The sequence below is a fragment of the Bidens hawaiensis genome, unplaced genomic scaffold (genome assembly GCF_021521415.1).
Source record: "Bidens hawaiensis isolate Kalapana, Puna unplaced genomic scaffold, B.hawaiensis_p1.1 tig00016044_1, whole genome shotgun sequence".
Taxonomy (NCBI): Eukaryota; Viridiplantae; Streptophyta; class Magnoliopsida; order Asterales; family Asteraceae; genus Bidens; species Bidens hawaiensis.
In genome coordinates, this window is record NW_027492456.1 from 529,278 (window position 1) to 550,838 (window position 21,561).

Sequence of the window (21,561 nt, forward strand, 5' to 3'; positions counted from 1 at the left end):
CCAAACAACCACACCACCCATCATGTCCATTACTCCTCCATCCACTATCCTTTCACCCAAACCCATCACAAGAGAGAAGTCTTTGACACCTCCGGTTTACGCCGATCCTATTCTCGATAAGATCGTCGTGCTGGAGGAATCAAACGCTAAAAGGGCTGAACGAGAGATTGTGCTCCTAACATTCATTAAAGACATGAAGAAAAAGGATATTGAGGATGAAAAGGAGAAGGAGAGTTTGAGGGCAAGGGTTCAGGAGTTGGAGGAGCAGAAAGAATTAAACGAGGCCAAGATTAAAAGTCAACGCCTCCTAATCAACACTCTTCACACCCGAATCGAAAATCTGCATGTACTAATGAACCATGAATCTTTCGAGAATGCTACCCTGAGGGCAGACCACTCGAGACTTGGTGATAGAGTGGCTACACTTGAAAGGAACTAGCCGGGTGCCAATGCTCTTGAAGAAAGTCTTAAAAAGAAGATCGAGGATGCTACCAGAAAGTTGGATATTGAGAAAGAAGCATCCTCTGCCTCTCTCGATACTCTGGTTGCTGAAAATGCAACACTCCGAACTAAGATGGAGGCCGTTCAAGCCATGATCAAGGAGCAGGATCGTCTCAATGAGCTGAGCTTCAACTGAAAACTAACGAAGATTTTGTGAGCAAGCATCAAGTCACCTCAGACCTTATGAGTATATACGAATGTGACTTTCAAGGTCTGGAGGATCGACTTGATGCGGTATTTAGGAGTTGGAGAAGGTCTGGTGAGGCTTCTCAGGTTGGTGGATCTCAACCCACCGCAGGTCCGAGTATGGCCGTGCGTGTTGAACGGGTTGTGGCTTCTGAAGGCAAGGCAACTGTTGGTCGTATCGTACAACAGGTTGTCCAAGCAGGTAGTGGCGTGGGAACTAGCTCAGGACCTGAACCGCAACCACAACCTCAGGTCCAAGCTGGTGGCGATGAAGAAGGAGAAGAAACTGATGATGAAGACAGTGACGATGATGAGAAGAAGATGATGTGGACGACAACGTTCACGACAGCTTTGATGATGATGATGATGATGCAGGAGGTGATGGCAGAGATGGAGGGGCGGTGCAGTAGGAGGTGGAGGTGGAGTTACACACTCAATCACCTCCACAATCTCAAGAAACTCATCAAGACCCTACTGCACACGACTCAGCAACAAAAGTCAGGCAGGATGACTGATTTATATAAGATTTGTTTCCTGCAGGTAATGTTACAGGGATGATGGATGCTTTTATTAAAGCTGGATTGAGCTTGGAAGACTTTATTACAGGAACAGAGGAGGCAGTAAACATAATTGACAATTATATCAACTACTCGCCAAATCCTGACACTCCACCAGCTCGAGCTTCAGATGCTCCCGCAACAGATCCCATCTCCGAACCATCCGCCGACTTGACACAAGAACCACCAAAGAAGAAGGGAAAGACCCATATCGTGTCAAGTCATGCTTGTGCCTGCATGCTCAACTATCCTTATCATGACGACTCGCTGATAGTCTATGCGAAGTATGATAAGAGGAACAACGTTTGGGCCATTAGAAGATACAGCGGAGATCTTATCTACCTCGACCACCACGAGCTGAAGTCGCTACCAAAGCTTGACATCAACTATCTCCGAAAAGAGTACGACAGTTCATTCATTAGAGGGTTGGGTCAAGACGATCTATATGAACAATCGAAGGTGGGCTACAAAGACTTTGAGGTGAATAAGGGTCGCAAGTTCAAGAACCCAAGAGAGATAGACCCAGCTACCGGAGAGCCAAGAATCATGTGTAGATACAAGCCGCCAAAAGACTGTCACGAGATATATAATGGTGAGCCCTATCTTCCCAATACTCTTCGAGACTTCATTGGTTGGGAGTTTGATAATACTACAGGTGAGGCCGTCATCCACTGCCGAGATATGCACGAGATTAGAGTATTTGTCGAGCACGAGCTTATGGGTCTGCACATTGAGGATGTGAAGAAGCTCTACAACTCACCGCTAGGAACCGTCGAGGATTTGGGGCATCAGAACACAGACCGGATAGTTGAAGCCTTCAACAAGTTCGTCCGAAGACTTGTTGAACTTCCACTAACCAATGACGAATTTTTGGTGTACGACACCGACGGGTTCCAATACAAAAGACTAGAGGGAGATTGTTAGGTCCCTTTTTGTATATTTAGTCTTTTGTTTTGGTACGCTTATGTATTTGGCTTTAGATATTTACTTGTATGTCTAGGTCCATGGAAAATGGCCCAAGGGAAATAATGTAATCAAGCCCATTGGGCATTTGATAATGATAGATTTCTCATACATGTTCCTCTATAAATAAGGAGAATGCCATGAGAAAGTAACCTTTTGCCAAAATCATAAAACTTTCACACACTTACTCTCTCTCTAGTTTTCTCTCCCTCTCTCTCTCTTTCTAAACCCGAAAATAAACATTCTTAAGATCCGAGACCACTTAGGTGACTTAGTGTGACTTTCGGTAGCACTAAGTTCGGTTGATCCAAAGATAGTTGTTAGATCCACCCGCCAAGGGACCTACAATGACATGCTAGATGTCAGATTTTTGGAATGATACATTAAAACTTTTACAGTTTTGTGAAGATGGGTATAGAGATTTTTTTAAATGAAAATGGATAAACTGCAGGTTAATTTATTGATAGGTTTAAATTAATAAATTTTTAACTAAAACGCCAATATTACCCTTGAAATTATTAGCCGTTGGAGGGAATCATTGTCACAATCCCTTGAGTGGATACTTTTTTCTACGGGCCCGAGCCACACGGAGTGGTGTTCCTGCTTGAACCAAGGCCACGAACCCATACAGTCTGTCCCCCTATAGGGTTAAAAATTCCGATTCAACTTAAATGGTATTTTTAAACGACTAACAATTGCAATATTAACAAAAGACTAAAAAAATGCTGCCAGACATATTTTTTGTTCACTTTTAGTACTGATAAAAACATATGCCAATAAGGTTAACAAAATAACGTAAATATGTTTCGTACGGTACTGAAGATATGATGATCAAATAAATAAACAAGTTGGCACTTGTTTCAAACCTCTAAGTCAAGTCGCCAACTCCCTGCTCAGACTTATTATATACCACAATTCAGACACGTATTTGTAGAGATGAGAAGTTGAGCTAACATGCTCAGTTTACCAATATTTCCAACCAAACTTATCTACTTTATTACTTTGTCTAGATTCCACATTTCCATTTCCTCTATATAAATCAAAATCGACACAGACTTATACATCCTCAAACGGAGTTAAAAATCACTTTCCTAGCATCGATCTTATTATTGTTGAAGTTTCATCCCATTAGAACAATGGCACGTTCCCACCTCAATTCCTTCCTAATTATTCTTGTTTCAGTCACTTTAGCATCAATCAATGGTGGGAAAATGGTTTCTGAGGCACGTAATCTTTTGGAGGTACCCGAGTTTCCAAAGACAGAAGTTCCGGAGATTCCCAAACCAACAATTTCTGAGGTTCCGAAACCTGAAATTCCCGAGGTTCCAAAGCCTGAAATCCCGGAGCTTCCCGAACCTACATTTCCTGAGATTCCAAAGCCCACCATTCCAGAAATTCCAAAGCCAGAGCTACCAACACTGCTAAAACCCGAAGTACCAGAGCTTCCCAAGCCTGCATTTCCTGTGTTTCCAAAGTCTGAGATTCCCGAGGTTCCAAAGCCTGAAAATCCTGAGCTTCTGAAGCCCACTCTTCCTGAGGTTCCAAAACCTGAGGTCCCTGTGCTTCCAAAGCCTGAAATTCCCGAGCTTCCAAAGCCGGTATTTCCTGAGATTCCGAAGCCCATCATTCCTGATGTTCCAAAGCCAGAGCTACCAACACTGCCAAAACCAGAAGTACCAAAGGTGCCAGAATTCCCTAAGCCCGTGTTGCCAACAATTCCTGAATTGCCCAAGGACTTTCCTATCCCTACTCTACCTCATCCTTAGAAAGCAGCTTTTATAATATAGTGTGATATATGTTCAGTTACCTCTACTAGTATATTACAACCAAGATCTTCCACATTTCGGAGCGTTCTATCAGGACTGATCATTGATTATTTGTGGGTTCCTTTGTTTTATTGTATGATGATTTGTTTATGTATTTGATGCTTTTAATATACATAAATATGAATATGATATACCACTTTATTTATGAATCTGATTACTTTCATGGCACCAACATTTTTCCATGCATAGTTATGAGAAATCCAACCGTACGTCTCCTTTTGTTGAATTGTTTATCCAAAGACTAACATTCTATTTCCGGATGTGGAAAATTATTAAACCTTAGTTCAAATATATAATATATACCCTCAAATTGGAAATTCTTATATATATAAAGAAAAGAAATTCTTATATATAATTAAACAAAGGATTATTAATTACTAAATCGGTCATTGGATAACATTTGTGTAAGCTACATGCATGTGCTAAAATTATAAAATCATATTCGATCTTGGTTTCATAAAACCATTAACAAATTATTGTTTCTTAAAGTTGGTTGATATTATATGAGATAATCCGTTTACTCTTTTTCATGTAGGGCCTAAAGTGGATATTTTGAAAACTAAAGTGGCTAAAAAGTCAAACTCTTGATCGAACAAAGTTTAAATGGATAAAAAGTATCTCGCAAAATTATCAGCAAAACTAATAATGAAAGCATTTACAGTGGAGGAGTTTTGTAGATAGATTCTAAAATAAAAATGAAAAATGAAAAATGAAGTGTTTGTTAATAAGGAAATTTTATGACCATATGATAAAACTATTTTCTTTTTTCGTTGTCTTTTCCTGGATCTTAAACTACTTCTTTATAATTACAATTTAAGCCGTCATTTCTCAAGTAAATTAAAAAAATGGGTTACTAAATTAAGATTATTACCTCAAACATCCCTGAAGTCATTATGTAGTATAATCACAATTCAAGATTGATTTAACTTACTTTGATAAAGATAAATCATCATAGCTAAATATCAAAAACGTATTAGGGTGGGAGAGTATATATATCCATCATTTTTCTAATCATCTTTCACGCTTTCTCTCATTCACATCCATACAACGTTGTTCTACCCATAACCATCTTTCAACCTTGAAAATGTGTATCATTAGCCATAATCCATCTTTCAACCATTTTTTTTAAAACTAAATTAACTAAATTCTTTTAGTATAATAAAAAATTAAAATAACATTCTATTAATTACAATGGTAAATAAAGAAGCTTTATCGTTCCGCGAGCAATTATACTATCATTTATTTAACCATTTGTATTTCCCTTATGCACATAATCATGTTGTTCTAAATTATTGGCCTGTTTGTCATGATCATTCAATTCGTCCTTATCAACTTGTAACTAGGAATACGCCTAGTTCTTAGGAGTTGATGGGACGTGACTGTGTTGGTCAGATTTGATAGGTGTACAGTCTTGACGGCTGTCATTGGGAAACGTTTTTGAAACTTTTTATTTTCCCGCTTGACGTATCCTGATATCATTGGTTCTTAATTTACTTTTACTGTTCATCGCATTAATTGCGATCAGTATAAATAACAATTAACCTTCCACTTTCTTTACACCTATTTTTGATTTCTTTTTTCTAACTTTTGATTCCTAGTCTTCAAACCCTAATCATCACTATTGCTTGCTGCTACCAGTTTTTAGCTGATTACATGATGTCTATGCGATCTCTGGGTTTCTTTCGGTTGAACATATTCCAATCGATTGGAACGAAAAAGATTTCCAAGACGTTGTTAATGCTTATGGCATCGCTCATGAGTGGGAACCAGAACTTCCTGCTCCGGGTTCCACAGCTGACAAACCACTGTCGGGGAAAATGGTTATTTATGCCGAGTACTTTACATATAGCAATCTTCGATTTCCGATTACTAGTTCATGGGAAATCTGATTACTGGGAACATGATTCATTTATCCCAGCTACATGTGTCAGGGTTGATGCGCATGCGCCATTTCGAGTTCTGTTGCAGGGTGCATGACATCGTTCCGAAGGTAGACATGTTTACTGTTTTTTACAAGATGCGCTGCCGCGGCGGATGGTATAATTGTCTTCCTACCGATCAAAATGCGATCGTTCTTCAGACGTCTTCTAGGGACCCCAACAGGTAAAGCAAGTTCTTTTGGATGCGGGAAGATGTGGTCCCGCTGTCCATGTCTCGTCGTCCCACTGACTGACCCTTACCTTCGTTTATCGGAATCGAACGCCCGAGGGCCAGGGCTGGTACAATATGCAGACTGGTACCCCCACGCTCCTGCGTCCCATCCCCGAGGCTGCTTTAGTAAGAGCCGGAATGAGCCTCTTACGGCTATATCTGGATGTTGTTACTTTCTTACGTAAACCCGACGGATGTAAGTGTTTTCTTGTCTCTTAGTGTTTATCTTCACAAATTTCTTATACGTCTCTTCGTGTAGCCGAAGGGATTCTTTTGGCAGTTCTTGCTGACTTGGTGCTGGGGAAGATGCAACATTGTTCACGGGACAAGAAGCAACTTACAATTCTTGAAAAAAACCAAAGACTGCTTCTTGTTTCCGCAAACTATCAGCCAGGAACCCGTTGTTTCTGAGGCTCTTTATGTGGGAGAAGGGTATAAGGGTCGGGGACAAGGTGACGACCCTAGAGCGAGCCTTGCCATCTGCCACTGTTCTCCAACAAAAACTTGATTCAGATCTGGAGAAGGCAATGAGCAAGTGGTTCATTGAGCAGGAGGCGAAAAATGCTAGGGTTGCTGTTAGTCCCATTTTATTTATATTAATCTTTTGTATTGATGTTTATGTAAAGGCCTTTTTGTTTACTTCAGCCCAAGAGAAATAATTTTGTAAAGCCCATTGGGCCATTGATGTGACTTACTTCTCATGCATGCTTCCCTATAAATAGGAAGCATGCCATGAGAAGTAAAGGTGTGGCTAGCGCATGTAATTATAGTTGTTGATATTAAAATAGAAAAACCTTTTGCCAAAAACTTATTACACACTCTTTCCTTCTCTCAGCTCTCTCTTTCTACTCTCAACCAAACATAATCTCTAGATCCGAGACCTCTTGGTTTCTTAGTGTGATTTCTGCTAGCACTAAGTTAGGTTGATCCAAAGACGTTGTTAGATCCACCCAAATAGGGACCTACAATTGGTATCAGAGCTTCGGCTCACTAGTTGAGGGTTTTTGGATCACAACCTTGGGTTTTGAGCTTGAGAAGAAGAAAATAAGTGCTCTTTACAAGAAAGTTCACAAAAACCTCAAAAACAAGAAAAATACAAAAATAATCAGGCAAAAATCTTCATAAAAAAGTCTTAGAAAGTGTTCTTGATAAAAATATCAAGTCTACAAACTCTAGATCTAAGAAGTTTTGGGTTAAAAGGTGTTAAAGTTTGGGTTATGGGTTCAAACAGTTGGTCAAAAGTGATAAGAAGTAGTTTCACTTCTCATGGCATGAAAGTTTGTGTAACAACTTTTGACTCACTACTGACAAGATTAGGTGAAAACAGATCCCGAGGAAGATTGCTTCTAGAAAAATGAGTACTGTTTCGCTTTGTTTGGGACTCTTTCGCTTCGCTTGGGAGTCTTCGCTTCGCTTGACATCATTTCGCTTCGCTTGACACTTTTTCGCTTTGCTTGGATCATTCTTCGCTTCGCTTGAAAAAGTGTTTCATGCGAAAAAGTTAACTGTTTTCAAATTTTGACTGTTTAAGGGTGGATACCACTGAAATGACGACGAGTACTAATTCTGAGCTGCTGAAGGGGTATTTGCTGTTAGAAAACCAAGTGGGAACACCTACAAAGCCACCAAAGTTTATGACCTTGGATGATAACTTTGCAGACTTCAAATGGAGATTCATGAACTATATCTCATTGACTGACACTGACCTAATGAGATGTTTCAAAGAAGGTCCTCATATTCCCGTGACTCGCACTGATGCTGGGGACAAACTTAAGACTCCTGAAAACAATGATCAAGCAGACAGGGACCTGTTAACACAAGACAAGAAAGCCTATCTCATTTTAACAGTTTGTCTTTCAAATGAGATCACTGAAATTCTTCGAGAACACACCAGTGCCAACGGTCGAAGGGAAACACTTGTTGAGAAGGTTGAGGGCAATGCTGAAATTAGGGAAAACAAGAAGGCCCTATTGAAGGAAGAGTTTAACATGTTCAATCATCGTCAAGGTGAAGCTGTGTTGGATTTGGTAAAGAGATTTGAGAAGTTGATGGTAAGAATTAGGGCTGCAAGTGTCAACATTGCAAATGCTGAGATAAATCACAAGATGAATTCATTACCATATAGCTAGAGTACCAATGCAATCACAATCAAGAGAACTACAAATCTGAATGCCATGACAAACAGTGATTTGATATCCACTATCAAGTCATTTGAGATGGATGAGCAGATGAGAATGAACAATCATCTAAGTTCTTTGAATCAAGCTGGAGTGGGTTCTGCTTCCTCAATGCCAACTGCTTTCATAAGCAAAGCTCAAAAGAATGTGTATCCCGTGACCACTCCCAAGTACTCCCCAAGTGTACCTTCACAACCAACAGCATTCATCTCAACCAGTAATCAATCAGATTCTTCTAATACAAGCTCGTTTTAAAAGGCAGTCAACAGTGCGGTTGCCTAAGCCTTAAAAGCTCAAGGGATTTCCTCATCTTCAAAACCTCAACCAAGCAAACCTTCAAGTTTCTGTGAAGCACTACCCATGTTGAATGACTCCAACATTGCAATAGTTCACGCTTTTCTGTCAAGCCATGAAGAGTTGATGCAAGGAAATTTATTGCCACCACAGTTTGAAGCTGGAGATTTAAGAGATATCAATCAAAAGGATATTGAAAAGATAGATATTAAGTACCAAATGGCAATGGTAGTGCAAAGAGCTACAAACTTCATGAAAACGTACGGGAAACATAGCTTTGATTCTGACAGAAAAATGATTGGGTTTGACAAGTCGAAGCTGCGATGTTACAATTGTGGTGAGATGGGTCATTTCTCCCGAGAATGCACGAATCCATCAAAACCTGCAAAAGATATTCGTGTGATTGAGGTAACTGAGGAAGAAAACAGCAAGGCTGCAGGAAAAAGGCATGAGGTGCAGAAACCAAGCAGCTCATCACAAAGAATTGGAGGTCATCCACACAAAGGCCACTCAATCTCAAACTCAAAGGCCCTTGTCTCCCAATCAGAGGTCCAAGTTGGTGTGGATTGGGATGATCAATTCCAAGAGCTGCAGAATCCTCTCAACATGGCTGACATGGCTCTCACAAACAATGAAGCTTCTTCATCTGCTGCAGTTCTGATGCGTCACCATCTGATGAGGTAAAAAGAAATCTATGCACTCAAGCTTGTGTAAATAAGGTTACATATTATAGATATCTTCAAGACGAAGTTTTGAAAGAACATGAAAAACTTCGTCAACTAAATGCTGAGTATGTAAAGGCTGACAAGGTATATGTTGAAAAGATTAAAACACATCACGATGACGTAGAAAATCTTAAACTTAAAATCTTTCAAGGAGAACACAATGTTATCTATTATAAAGACATAATAAATAAACTAAAAGATGTGATTGAAAAGTTGAAACTTGATCTTTCTAATAAAAGAGAAAAGGAAAAACAGGTTGAAAGATTTTAAGCATCATCTGAACAATTAGATGATCTTATCAGAGCTCAGAGAAGTACTAAAGTTAAATCGGGACTAGGTTGTGATTATTCAGCGGTGCCTCCACCAATGAATGATAATTACACTTGCCTACCCCATTTTAGCTATAATACTTCTCCTGATGAAGAGATGGCCTATGGTATTGGTAAACTACCAAAACCAGTGAAATTTGTTTCGGCTGCCTCTCCATCAACATCTCAAATTTCATTATCTGATAATTCTAACGTCAACATGTCTTGTGTAGCAGGTGATGTAAGTGGTGGGAAGGTTAACCAGGGTTGTAAACCAAAGGGAGAGTTAGAACCACGTTTTGAATCATGTGTGGGTATAACAAAAACGATTAACAATCCTGTTTGTAATAAAGTGAGTGAATCAATGTTAGGAAGTTTAATGTCTAGATCAAAGGATGTATTTTGTGAATCATCAAGTGATGACAGTTGTATAAATGTTTGCAATGAAAGTGATTGTTCCTCTTCTGATTCAGAATGTGAAACTGTATTTGATGAAACCGTTGAAGTCAAGGTTAACGAACAGACTAGTCAAAGCTACTCATCAACTGATAATAAAATTGAGAACTTAATAAAAGAGAAAATTAGCTTTGAAAATAAAAAACCAAGCACTTCATGTAAATATGTGCCATCCAAGAAAACTTCATTTTCTCAAAACACAAATTATAACAATAGTTCTCAATATTATGATCAATTTGATAATACCTTTTATTACTCTCGACAGAAACCTAGGCAATCAAATTATTTTGCAACTCATCATTCAAATGCTTACAATTATCAGTCAGAAAGAGGTCACCAATGTGTTAACCAAACTACATCACCTCATCCCACATATCTCATTGTGCTAGATGTCTATAAATGCAACCAAAGAAAATGTTGCTTCATTTGTGGAAATCCGTCTCATCTTGCAAGACATTGTAAGAACTAGCACAAACAACAAAGAGAGTTCAACAGTAAGTTTGGTCATACATTTCCTAGGTATAATGCTCAAACCAAGAAAATGCCCAACCAAACTTACACTTCAGCCAGTAAGACAAATTTAAGATTCAAAAGAACCGAAAAACCCAAGAAACCTTTTTGGCTAACCCAAAGACAAAGAAAGCGGTTGGCTATGAACTCAAAGGCTAATCAAGAAGATTTTGTGGTTAAGCCTAAACCAAAACGAAGGCAATCCAGAAAACTTTTCCAAAACCGAGGAAACCATTATTCAAGTTCCTCGAGGGATTGTTCTTAAGATTCTGATTCACCAAAGGATTGTATTTTCATAAATCATAAAATTAAACTTGGTGATTTTGTGTTTAACTTTCCCGAGACAAGTGTGTCTCGGGAAACTCTCCACTAACTGGTTCTTTGTGCATGTACGGTCAGCCTGGATGGCCTGTCAATAGTATTTGGTACTTAGACAGTGGCTGCACCCGACACATGACAGGAGACGAGTCACTGCTGTTCAACATCAAACCGTTCAATGGTGGGCACGTCGCTTTTTTCCGGAGACATTGGAGGAGAGATAACCAAGAAAGGAAAGGTCTCAAATGGTACTTTGACATTCGATGAGGTCAATCTGGTGGAACAGCTCAACCACAACCTACTCAGCGTCTCTCAAATCTGTGATAAGAAATTTTCAACCCTATTTACTGAATATGAATGTCTTATTCTGAAACCAGGTTTTAAAGTCCCTGAAGAATGGATTATGATGCGTACTCCGATGTAAAATGATGCCTACATTCTGGACATGAGAAGTAATTATTCCATGCGGTCTGCTTCTTGCTTGATGTCCAAGGCCTCAGAGAACGATTCATCCTTTTGGCATCGACGGTTGGGTCACGTAAACTTTAAGAACTTGAACAAGTTGGTTAAAGGTATCCATGTGAGGGGTTTGCCAGTAAAATCTTTTCACTGTGCTAAAAAATGTTTATCTTGCTCTAAATGCAAACAACACAAACTCCCTCATAGGCCCAAGCTTGTCAATTCCATCAATTCCACTCTTCAGTTGTTGAGCATGGATCTTTTCGGTCCAATTCAACCAATGGCAATAGGTCAAAAAGCCTATTGTCTGGTTATTACTGATGACTTTTTGCGTTTCAGTTGGACATTTCTGTTAGGGCATAAGGATGAGACGTCACAGTTTCTGCTCCGGTTTATCGTGTTGGTTGAGAATCAAACTGATAAGAAGGTGAAATGTATCAGAAGTGACAACGGCACAGAATTCTACAACAAGGTGGTGAATGAATTCTGTCAAAACAAGGGAATTGTTCATCAACTCAGCGCACCTTACACTCCCGAACAAAATGGGGTGGCTGAGAGAAGAAACCGTACTTTGGTGGAAGCCGCTAGAACAATGCTCTCATATTCCAAACTACCATTGATTTCTAGGGTGAAGCTATCAACGCTGCTTGCTTTACCCAAAATCGTGTGCTTCTGAACAAAATACTGAACAAGACTCCGTATGAAGTCTTCTACGGAACGAAGCCAAGGGTAAATTTCTTCAGAACGTTTGGATGTCCCTGTACCATACTCCAAACAAATGTTGGAACAACCTCCAAGTTTGCTGAAAAGGAGGATGAGTGCTACTTTGTTGGTTATTCTGTTGATAAAAGTGCTTATCGCGTGTATAACAAGAAATCAAGAGTAATCTTGGAGTCCTTCAACATTGATTGGCAAGAGTTAAACCCTACTGATGTACACAATGGTCCAGACTGGATGTTTGATTATGAAGGATTGTTCAAGCAATTTCGTGGAATGTATATGACACCAGTTGTACCAATGGTTTCCCCTGTTGTTTCTCCACTTAACCTGATGATGATTAGTTTATCCTGATGCATGTTGTTTTGAAAGATCCTGGACATGTTGACATAGCTGCTGCTGCACCTATACGTAATGTACAACCCGTGGCTAATCAACAAGCCCCGGTTGTTGTTGAGCAGTGCTCTGCCGACACCATTGAAATGCAAGCTGTTGAAGACATGACTTATTCAGATTCTGATTTATACGTATCAGCCGACAACAACCAAAATGTTCAAGTCGATCAAGCAGAACTGCCTCCTGCAGAATCAAGTGTGGTGGAATCTGTCCCCACACCTCCCTCAGAAGAAGACAATCAAGGATCTGCAATGGAGGTGAACGCATCAAATGACCAGCTTGAACCAAGTCAAATTGTTTCTTCTGATGACACCAACACTACCTCTATTCCAGCAGTAGCTGTTCCATTCTATGACAACCTATGGGAAGGTCCCATTGCTACAGAACATTCGGTTGAACCACAAGAAGATGGAACTAATCCTCAACCGAGTGATTCTGTCCCTGCGACCACTATCTTCCATCCCATAGAGAGCCTGACCATTCAGCTTGAGGCCACACCAGTCGAGCATGTCGGCCAAATTCAATTCCACAGCTACCAATTCATCATCGACATCCGACTGAGAACATCATCGGAGATCCGTCCGCTGGCATCCAAACACGCAGTAGTTCCAGTAACATTAACAGATGTCTTTTTGCTTGTTTTATTTAACAGGTGAAACCCAAGGACTACAAAGTCGCACCGAAAGACAACTCCTGGGTAGAGGCCATAGAAGAAGAGCTGTTACAGTTTAAGAAGCCGAATGTTTTGAGGCTAGTAAAGAAACCAGAAAATAAAAGGCCGATTGGAACGAAATGAATGTTCCGAAATAAAAAGGATGACAAGTGGGTGATCATTAGAAATAAAGCCCGGCTTGTTGTACAAGGTTTTTGGTAACGTGAAGGTCTTGATTACGATGAAGTCTATGCACCGGTGGCCAGACCGAAAGCAATTCGCATCTTTCTGGCATACGCCTCGTACATGAACTTCAAAGTGTATCAAATAGACGTGAAGACTGCTTTCTTGTACGGGAAAGTAAAAGAAGAAATCTATGTAAGTCAACTTCCAGGTTTTGAGGATCCAACTCATCCTGATCATGTTTACCACCTTGACAAAGTACTATATGGTCTTCACCAAGCACCTCGTGCATGGTATGCCACACTGGCTGATCATTTAGTAAAGAATGGTTACAAGAGAGGAATCATCAATCAAACTCTCTTTATCAAGAAGGTCAACAGTGATTTGATTCTAGTTCAAGTTTATGTCGATGACATTATCTTCAGGTCCACGAATGACGATTTGTGCAAGGAGTTCTTTGAGGTTATGCAAAAGCGATTTGAGATGAGTTTCTTAGGGGAGATGACTTTCTTCCTGGGCTTACAAGTTGAGCAAAAGAAGGACGGGACTTTGATTCACCAAGAAAAGTACGTTCAAGACATTGTTCAGAAATTTGGTTTCAAGGACTCATCATCATTCATGACACCAATCGCAACGCAACCTGTTCTAGCTCCTGATCCATCGGGAAAACCAGTCGATCAACACCTTTACAGGTCAATGATTGGTTCCCTGATGTATCTCACTGCAAGTAGACCAGACATCATGTTCCCTGTTTGTCAGTGTGCCAGATATCAGTCTGACCTGAGAGAATCCCACATGACGGCTGTCAAGCTTATATTCAGATACTTGAAGGGTAGAGCACGTTTGGGTCTTTGGTATCCAAAGGAATCTCCCTTGGAACTTCATGCTTACACCGATAGTGATTATGGGGGATGCAACTTGGACAGAAAGTCTACATCTGGTGGATGTCAATTCCTGGGAGATCGGTTGATCACATGGTAGTGCAAGAAACAAGTCACCGTGTCCACCTCCACAGCAGAAGCCGAGTAAATTGCTGCATCCAGCTGCTGCTCTCAAGTGATATGGATCCAGCATCAGCTGCAGGATTACGGTTTGAATTTCTATGGATCAACGATCAAATGTGATAATGAAGCGGCCGTTGCAATTGTTAAAAACCCGGTCGAGCACTCAAAGACTAAGCACATTGACATCCGAATACACTTTATTCGTGATTGTTATGATCGTAAGCTTGTCAGGTCCATACTGACTATAACTTTGCAGATCTCTTTACTAAAGCTTTTAGTCGTGCTCGATTTTTGTTTCTCGTTGAGTCATTGGGCATGATTTCTTTTGAGTAAAACATATCTTTTAAGTTTTAAAATTGTAAATATTTTTCAAATATGCCACAATTTTAGAGGGAGAAAATTGAGTTAAGTTTAACTCACCAAAAAGATTTTTAGTGTGCTTTCAAGAAAAACAAAAATGAGTCATTTGACTTAACAAAAATATTTTAGTCCTATTAAAGAAAAATTTTAAAAAAAAATTCAAAAAGTATTATCCCGCTTAGAGGGAGCTCCTTCGTAAAGAGAGTCGTATATTTAAAATTTTCAATTAAGAATTGATCCGACCATCTGGAAAGTGATGGTACATTGGTTTGTAATGATTCTAGCGCGTTAAAAGAGTAGAACAAAACGCTACAAGGTTATTCATAAATGTGTAGGTAGGCCTGACAAACAAGTAAGTGTCGGATGATATAAACCTAAATTCCTGCCGGTACTAGCGGATATACGATTATGAAGCGGTTGCATGATTCCGTAAAGTCATATTCATGAAGGCAGAAATGTAAATATACATGTCATACCCAAGCTCTCTTTACCTGATCACAGTCATCTTATGAAATTCGTGTCAATTTTTATTTTTTTTTTCAAGAAAAGTAAAGAAAAGAAAAGAAAAAGAAAAAGAGTCAAGAAAAGAAAAAGAAAAACAGAAAAGAAAAGGAAAAATCAAGAAAAAGAATCGAAAATGATTTAGTCCTAGGTATTTTAACTTCTGCTTTATTTCTTCATTCATTTTGATTCAAGCCTTGGACTTTCTCTGTTTGTAGTCATACAAGATCTGATTGTTAAGGCCCTGAATCTTCTACTCTATTTTAACTTCTCTAGATCGAGTCAAGTGTGCAAGCACAAAATGTCGAGTGTACAAAGTACAAAGTGTCAAGTATGTTAATAAGAGTACTTTGATCAAATAAGAAAGGTTTAAGTCAAGTTGAGGTGATATGTTAACACAAAGTAAACCCGAGATATGATGGAATCAGTAATATGTCTGATTAAGTGGGAACCACATAAGCACCGTGCATAATTGTACTTCAAATGTATCATTTTGGCATCAAAACACTTGTCAAGTTAAAAAGGAGGACAATATCTACAGTCAATGATAAACTTGTGTCACAATAATTTCAAAATGGAAACGCAATCTAGGGCCTTGCAAATCAATATGATTCCATGTCGTGATTGTTCTTTGTAAATTAACTAAAGAAAAGAACTATGTAAATTAATTCAAGTTTATTTTTAATCTAAAGAAGTTTAATCTTCTATTACTTTATTTTATTTTGTTTTGTTTTATTTTCCAAAATATCTAATAGTTCCTTATTAATGTTATTTTAAATTTTAATTACAATTTTAATTTTATTTTTTGTTTTGTTTTGTGTTAAAGAGATCGATCGTGCAAACATTAACGGTTACTGACCGAAAAAAGAAAAACCTTATAAATAATCAAGTGTGTGGATTCGGTGGGTAAATGTTTTTCGGGTTTGAAAGTGTAAACATTTTTAAAGACCGAGGATCGAGAGTGTATTTTCGGTTAATATTCACGATGTTTTGACCTTATCGCGAGATAGGCTGACCCTATATATATCAAAATATCTTTTACTATTCACACAAACACTTTTACTATTCACTCTCCCTTCTCTCTCTATACTCATCCTTCAAACCCTAATTATATTCAAATCTTTCAAAGAATCCGGCCCTCACTATCGCAATTATGTCGTTGAATCCGGATCATCAACCCTCGGTATATCATCAAACCATCATGGAACCTCCTTCTTCTCTGTTTCTAGGTTCTCGTGGATCGAGACGACGGTTCAGATGAACCGTTGGCTAGATCTACGGCTGATCTTCATATCCGTTGATTAATATCTTGTCTATAATCTGTTGTTGGACTTATTGATTTGATTATCATCATTGATTATTAGAGTTAGGGTTGTTTATGTACAGTTTGTAGTCGTGGGGTTTGTTCATAGATTCTGGGGTTTAATTGACCAAGTAAATCAAGGGGGCTTGCTTTCAAACTTTCTAGAAACCAAGTTCAGATTTGGCCGACACACAAGAAAGGAAAAAGGAATCAAAATATAAGCCAAGGAACTTTTTCGCTTGGAGATTTCGCTTCTCATGGTCTTGCGAAGCGAAACGATTTCTGTTTCGCTTCTCATGGTCTTGAGAAGCGAAATGATTTCTGTTTCTCTTCTCATGGTCATGCGAAGCGAAATGATTTCTTTTTCGCTTCTCATGGTCATGCAAAGCGAAATGATTTCTTTTTGTTTCACTTCTCATGGACATGCGAAGTGAAATGATCTCTGTTCTCTTCTCAGGGTCATGCGAAGTGAAATGATCTCTGTTTCGCTTCGCTTAACCATGCGAAGCGAATAGGTATCATGCGAAAAAGTTATACTTAGAAAAAAAAATTTGATTTCTGATTTTGGGTACTGGACTGTTGGGGATTATAAACTGTTATGGAACTTAATCATAGTACCTATTGGTCTTAGGAACTTATTAACTTATTTAAACAAAAATTATATAAAATCAATCATTCATGTATAGATAATTAACTTAATATGTAGATACTTAATATATTTATACTTAAATTATCTTGTTTATGTTTTAACTTAATGATGATTCTCATGATCTCTTAGTTTAACTTTCAGAGTCATAATAATTTTTGTGCTCTTGGGTTGCCAAAGGCAAAAGCAGACAAAGTATTTACCTTCATGGTCAAGGGCTCAAGCAATCACCCCTTGCCTGTGCTATCACTGCCAACCCAGCTGTTTATAAATGGGTCTTGGACTTATGGGCGTTTGCCAAGGTTGCTGATGACTCTATATTTTTTACAACAACTGTTTCCAGAAAGGAGTTGACTATTTCAAAAGCAGACATTGATTGCTGACCAGCCAGATTATACATATGAGAAAGGAAATAGGAAGAAGCTGGTTGGTTTTGTTGAACAGATGGGATACGACACTAAATGGAGGAGCCTCGAGAAGAGTCATCTTCCACCATACTAGAGGTTTTTATTCCACATTGTCACTCATTGCTTTGTGGATACTCGTGGAGGATTCGACAGTATGAGTACAGACCTGGTTCGTATTATGTCTGCTTTGATGACTCGAGAGAAGTTCAACTACTCTCGAAGGATATTCTTATGCATGTTGGGAAACATCAAGAGTGGTGCTACATGGCTTATGTACTCGAGATTCGTACAGCTGCTTTTGGACGATTTGATTCCAGATATTCCACGACCGGGGTCCAAAAAGGCCAAGGATAAGAAGTCACTTCCCGAGCCGTATCATGTGAATGAGATTAGAACTTCGGTTTTCGGTGTGTTGCTGAGCACCAAGGGAAGGGGTCATCAGTATGTAGGACCAAGGCCGGGTCCTAAGTTTGGTTTATTTGAGGAGACAGAGCCTGCTGGGGATGAGGCGTCTACTGAGGGTGAAGATGATGATGAACCCGAGGTTGAAGGTGAACAAGATTCATCAGATGAGCCAGCTGAGGATCGAACAAAGACCAAGCACGACTTAAAAAGAAAAGAGACTGAAAAAAGGCAAAGTTATAGAACTTGAGGAGGAAGAAGAAGACCAGCCGCCCATGAAGCGCTTGAGGAAACTTGGGGACTCCCAGAAGTCAACCAAGTTTCTTGTCAAAACTCCCTCACAAGACAACCATCCGACCAACCAAAAATCACCAAAGAAGCCCTAGCCCAAGCCCTCAAGACACTAGACATAGCCAAGATACAAATCCCTGCCTACAAGACACCAAAAACCAGAAAGAAAACCAAAGCCAAGAAAACCAAGACCCTACTCCATGACTCACCAGAATCCTCACCTGAACCTTCACCAACAGACCAACAAATTTCAACATTCCTACCCCAAATACCATCCTTACCATACTCACCACCACAACAACAAACCCAACCCGAACCTTCTTAAGTCTCAACACCACCAACCCAACCAACCTCATCCATATTCACCTCATCAGTTTTCAGCTCACCAATACAAACAAGAAGCTTATGGAGCGAAACCGTCATTACTTCCCCAACCCAAACCTTCACACCATCTATAACACAACCAACACCACCCACCACTTTAACTTCACCAATCCTTACCCAAGCCATCACCCTACCTTTGCCAACAACCTCACCACCCATAATGTCCACCACCCCACCATCCACCATTATCTCACCCAAACACATTTCCCGAGGGATGTCTTCAACACCTCCAGTATACGCCGATCCTATCCTCGATAGGATCGTTGCACTGGAGGAATCCAACGCTAAGAGGGCGGAACGAGAGATTGTGCTCCTAAAGTTCATTAAGGAGATGAAACAAAACGCGTTGGAGGATGAGGAAGAAAAAGCGGCTCTAAGGGAGAGGGTTAGGGTGTTGGAAGAGCAAAAAAAAGCAAGTGATGCACTTGCTGAGAATCAGAGATTGTTAACCAACACCTTCCACACCCGAATCCAGAATCCGTAAGCGCTTATGAATCGTGAAGCCTCTGAAAATGCAAACCTGAGAGCAGATAACTCAAGACTCGGAGACAGATTGGCCACTCTGGAAAGAAATTTGCCATCTGCGAGTGCTCTCAGGACAAGTCTTAACAAGAAGATCGAGGATGCCACTCGGAAGTGGGATGTTGAGAATGAGGCCACAAATTCAAGAGTGACAATCTTGGAGAATCAGCTTGCTTCATCGGCCTCCCTCAATTCACTCAGGGCCGAGATGGAGGATATACAAGAAAAGTTCAAGGAACAAGATCGTCTTAATAAGCTACAGCTCAAGACAAATGAAGAGATGGTAAGTAAGTACCAGGCGGCCTCAGACCTCATGGGCATTAAAGAAGATGAATTTCTTGGTCTGGAGGATAGGCTGGATGCAGTGTTTGGGACTTGGAGAAGGTCTGGTGAGACCTCTCAAGTCGATGGTTCACAGCCTACCGCAGGTCCATCAGTGACCATGCTAGGAGTTCAGGCTATAGTATCTGAAGGAGAGTATCTGAATGAGAGGTGACTGTTGGTCGGTTAGTACAACAGGGTGGCCAGTCTAGCGATGTTGGTGGTGGAAATGATGGTGATGATGATGGTGATGAAGAAGATGATGATGAGGAAAAAGATGATCACGATGATGAAGTTCATGATAGCTTTGATGAAGATGACGATAATGATGATGAAGGTGGAGCCAGTGGAGACGGAGGGGCCGGGGCAGCATGAGGTGGAGGTGGAGATAACACTCAATCACCTCCACCAGCTCAACATGACGTTCAAGACCCTGCTGCTCATGACTCGGCTGGCAAATTCAGGGAACATGACACACAGATTACTGACATGTATAAAGATTTATTTCCTGATGACTTGTAGGTGCTATGGATGACTTTATTGAAGTGGGAAAGAACTTGGAGCAACTTATTGAACAAAATACAGAGAAGGGGGTTGAAGATGACTACATCAATTACTCACCTAATCCAGACACTCCTCCTGCTCAAGTTCACACCACAGAGACTCCTGCTGATCCCGTTTCCAATCCAACTGATGACTTGACACAGGAACCACTAAAGAGAAAGAGAAAGAATCATATTGTGTCAAGTCGTGCATGTGCCCGCGATCTCATCTATCCTTACCACGATGATTCGCTAATTGTATATGCAAAGTATAATAAGGAGAACGCGTGTTGGGATATTAGGCGATATAGATATAGTGGTGATCTGATTTATCTCACCATCATGAGCTGAAGTCACTGCCAGAGCTTGACCTCAATTATCTTAGAAAAGCTCTAGGTCATGGTGTGGTTGGAAGCACTTTGGATAGTTGGATCCCAGATTACCTTCATCGTCAATCAAGGGTCGATTACAAAGATTTTGAGCCAAATAAGGGTCGGAAGTACAAGAACCCAAGAGAGATAGACTCAGCCATCGGAGAGCCACAAAACAATGTGGAGATACATGGCACCAAAGAATTGTCATATCATCTACCATGGAGAGCCCTTTATTCCCAACATCCTTCGAGAATCACAAGCTGGAATTTGACAACACGACAAGGGAGGCCGTCATACGCTGCAAAGATCTGCCTGAAATTTGCGTATTTGTCGAGCACGAGCTAATGGGGTTGCACATAGAAGACATCAAGAAGCTATACAATTCACCCTGGGAACCGTCGAGTACATTGGTCATCAGAACATATAGACCGGATAGTGGAAGCCTTCAACAAATTTGTTAGAGAGTTGTTGAACTTCCATTACGCGAGGACGGCTGGCTGGATTACGACACCAACGGGTTCCAATACTAAAGACTAGAGGGAGATTGTTAGTCCCATTTTGTTTATATTAGTCTTTTGTTTTGATGTTTATGTAATGGCCTTTTTGTTTACTTCAAGCCAAGAGAAATAATTTGTAAATCCATTGGGCCATTGATGTGACTTACTTCTCATGCATGTTTCCCTATAAATAGGAAGCATGCCATGAGAAGTAAAGGTGTGGCTAGCGCATGTAATTATAGTTGTTGATATTAAAAGAGAAAAACCTTTTGCCAAAAACTTATTACACACTCTTTCCTTCTCTCGGCTCTCTCTTTCTCTCTTTCTACTCTCAACCGAACATAATCTCTAGATCCGAGACCTCTTGGTTTCTTAGTGTGATTTCCACTAGCACTAAGTTAGGTTGATCCAAAGACGTCGTTAGATCCGCCCGAATAGGGACCTACAGTTGCTATGTTGAAGATCCAGCAAGGGACCTCTCAAACTCTCGGTACACTAATATCTGAAAATTCTGAGTTCAGAACCGAGATTGAGACCCTCAAGACTAAGACTGCCCCAAGATCATCTTAATGAGCTTCAACTGAAGATCAATGAAGAAATGCTTATCGGCATGCGTGATGTTTATTTC

The 21,561-nt window shown here is 40.0% G+C and overlaps 1 long non-coding RNA gene across 1 annotated transcript; it reads left to right on the forward strand.

Annotated features, from left to right (window-relative positions):
- The first annotated feature begins 3,345 nt into the window (after positions 1-3,345).
- On the forward strand, positions 3,346-3,827 carry LOC143550510 (uncharacterized). Its single transcript, XR_013138336.1, has 2 exons — positions 3,346-3,529; positions 3,794-3,827. It is a non-coding gene; the product is annotated as an uncharacterized LOC143550510 (long non-coding RNA).
- Positions 3,828-21,561: the final 17,734 nt, after the last annotated feature.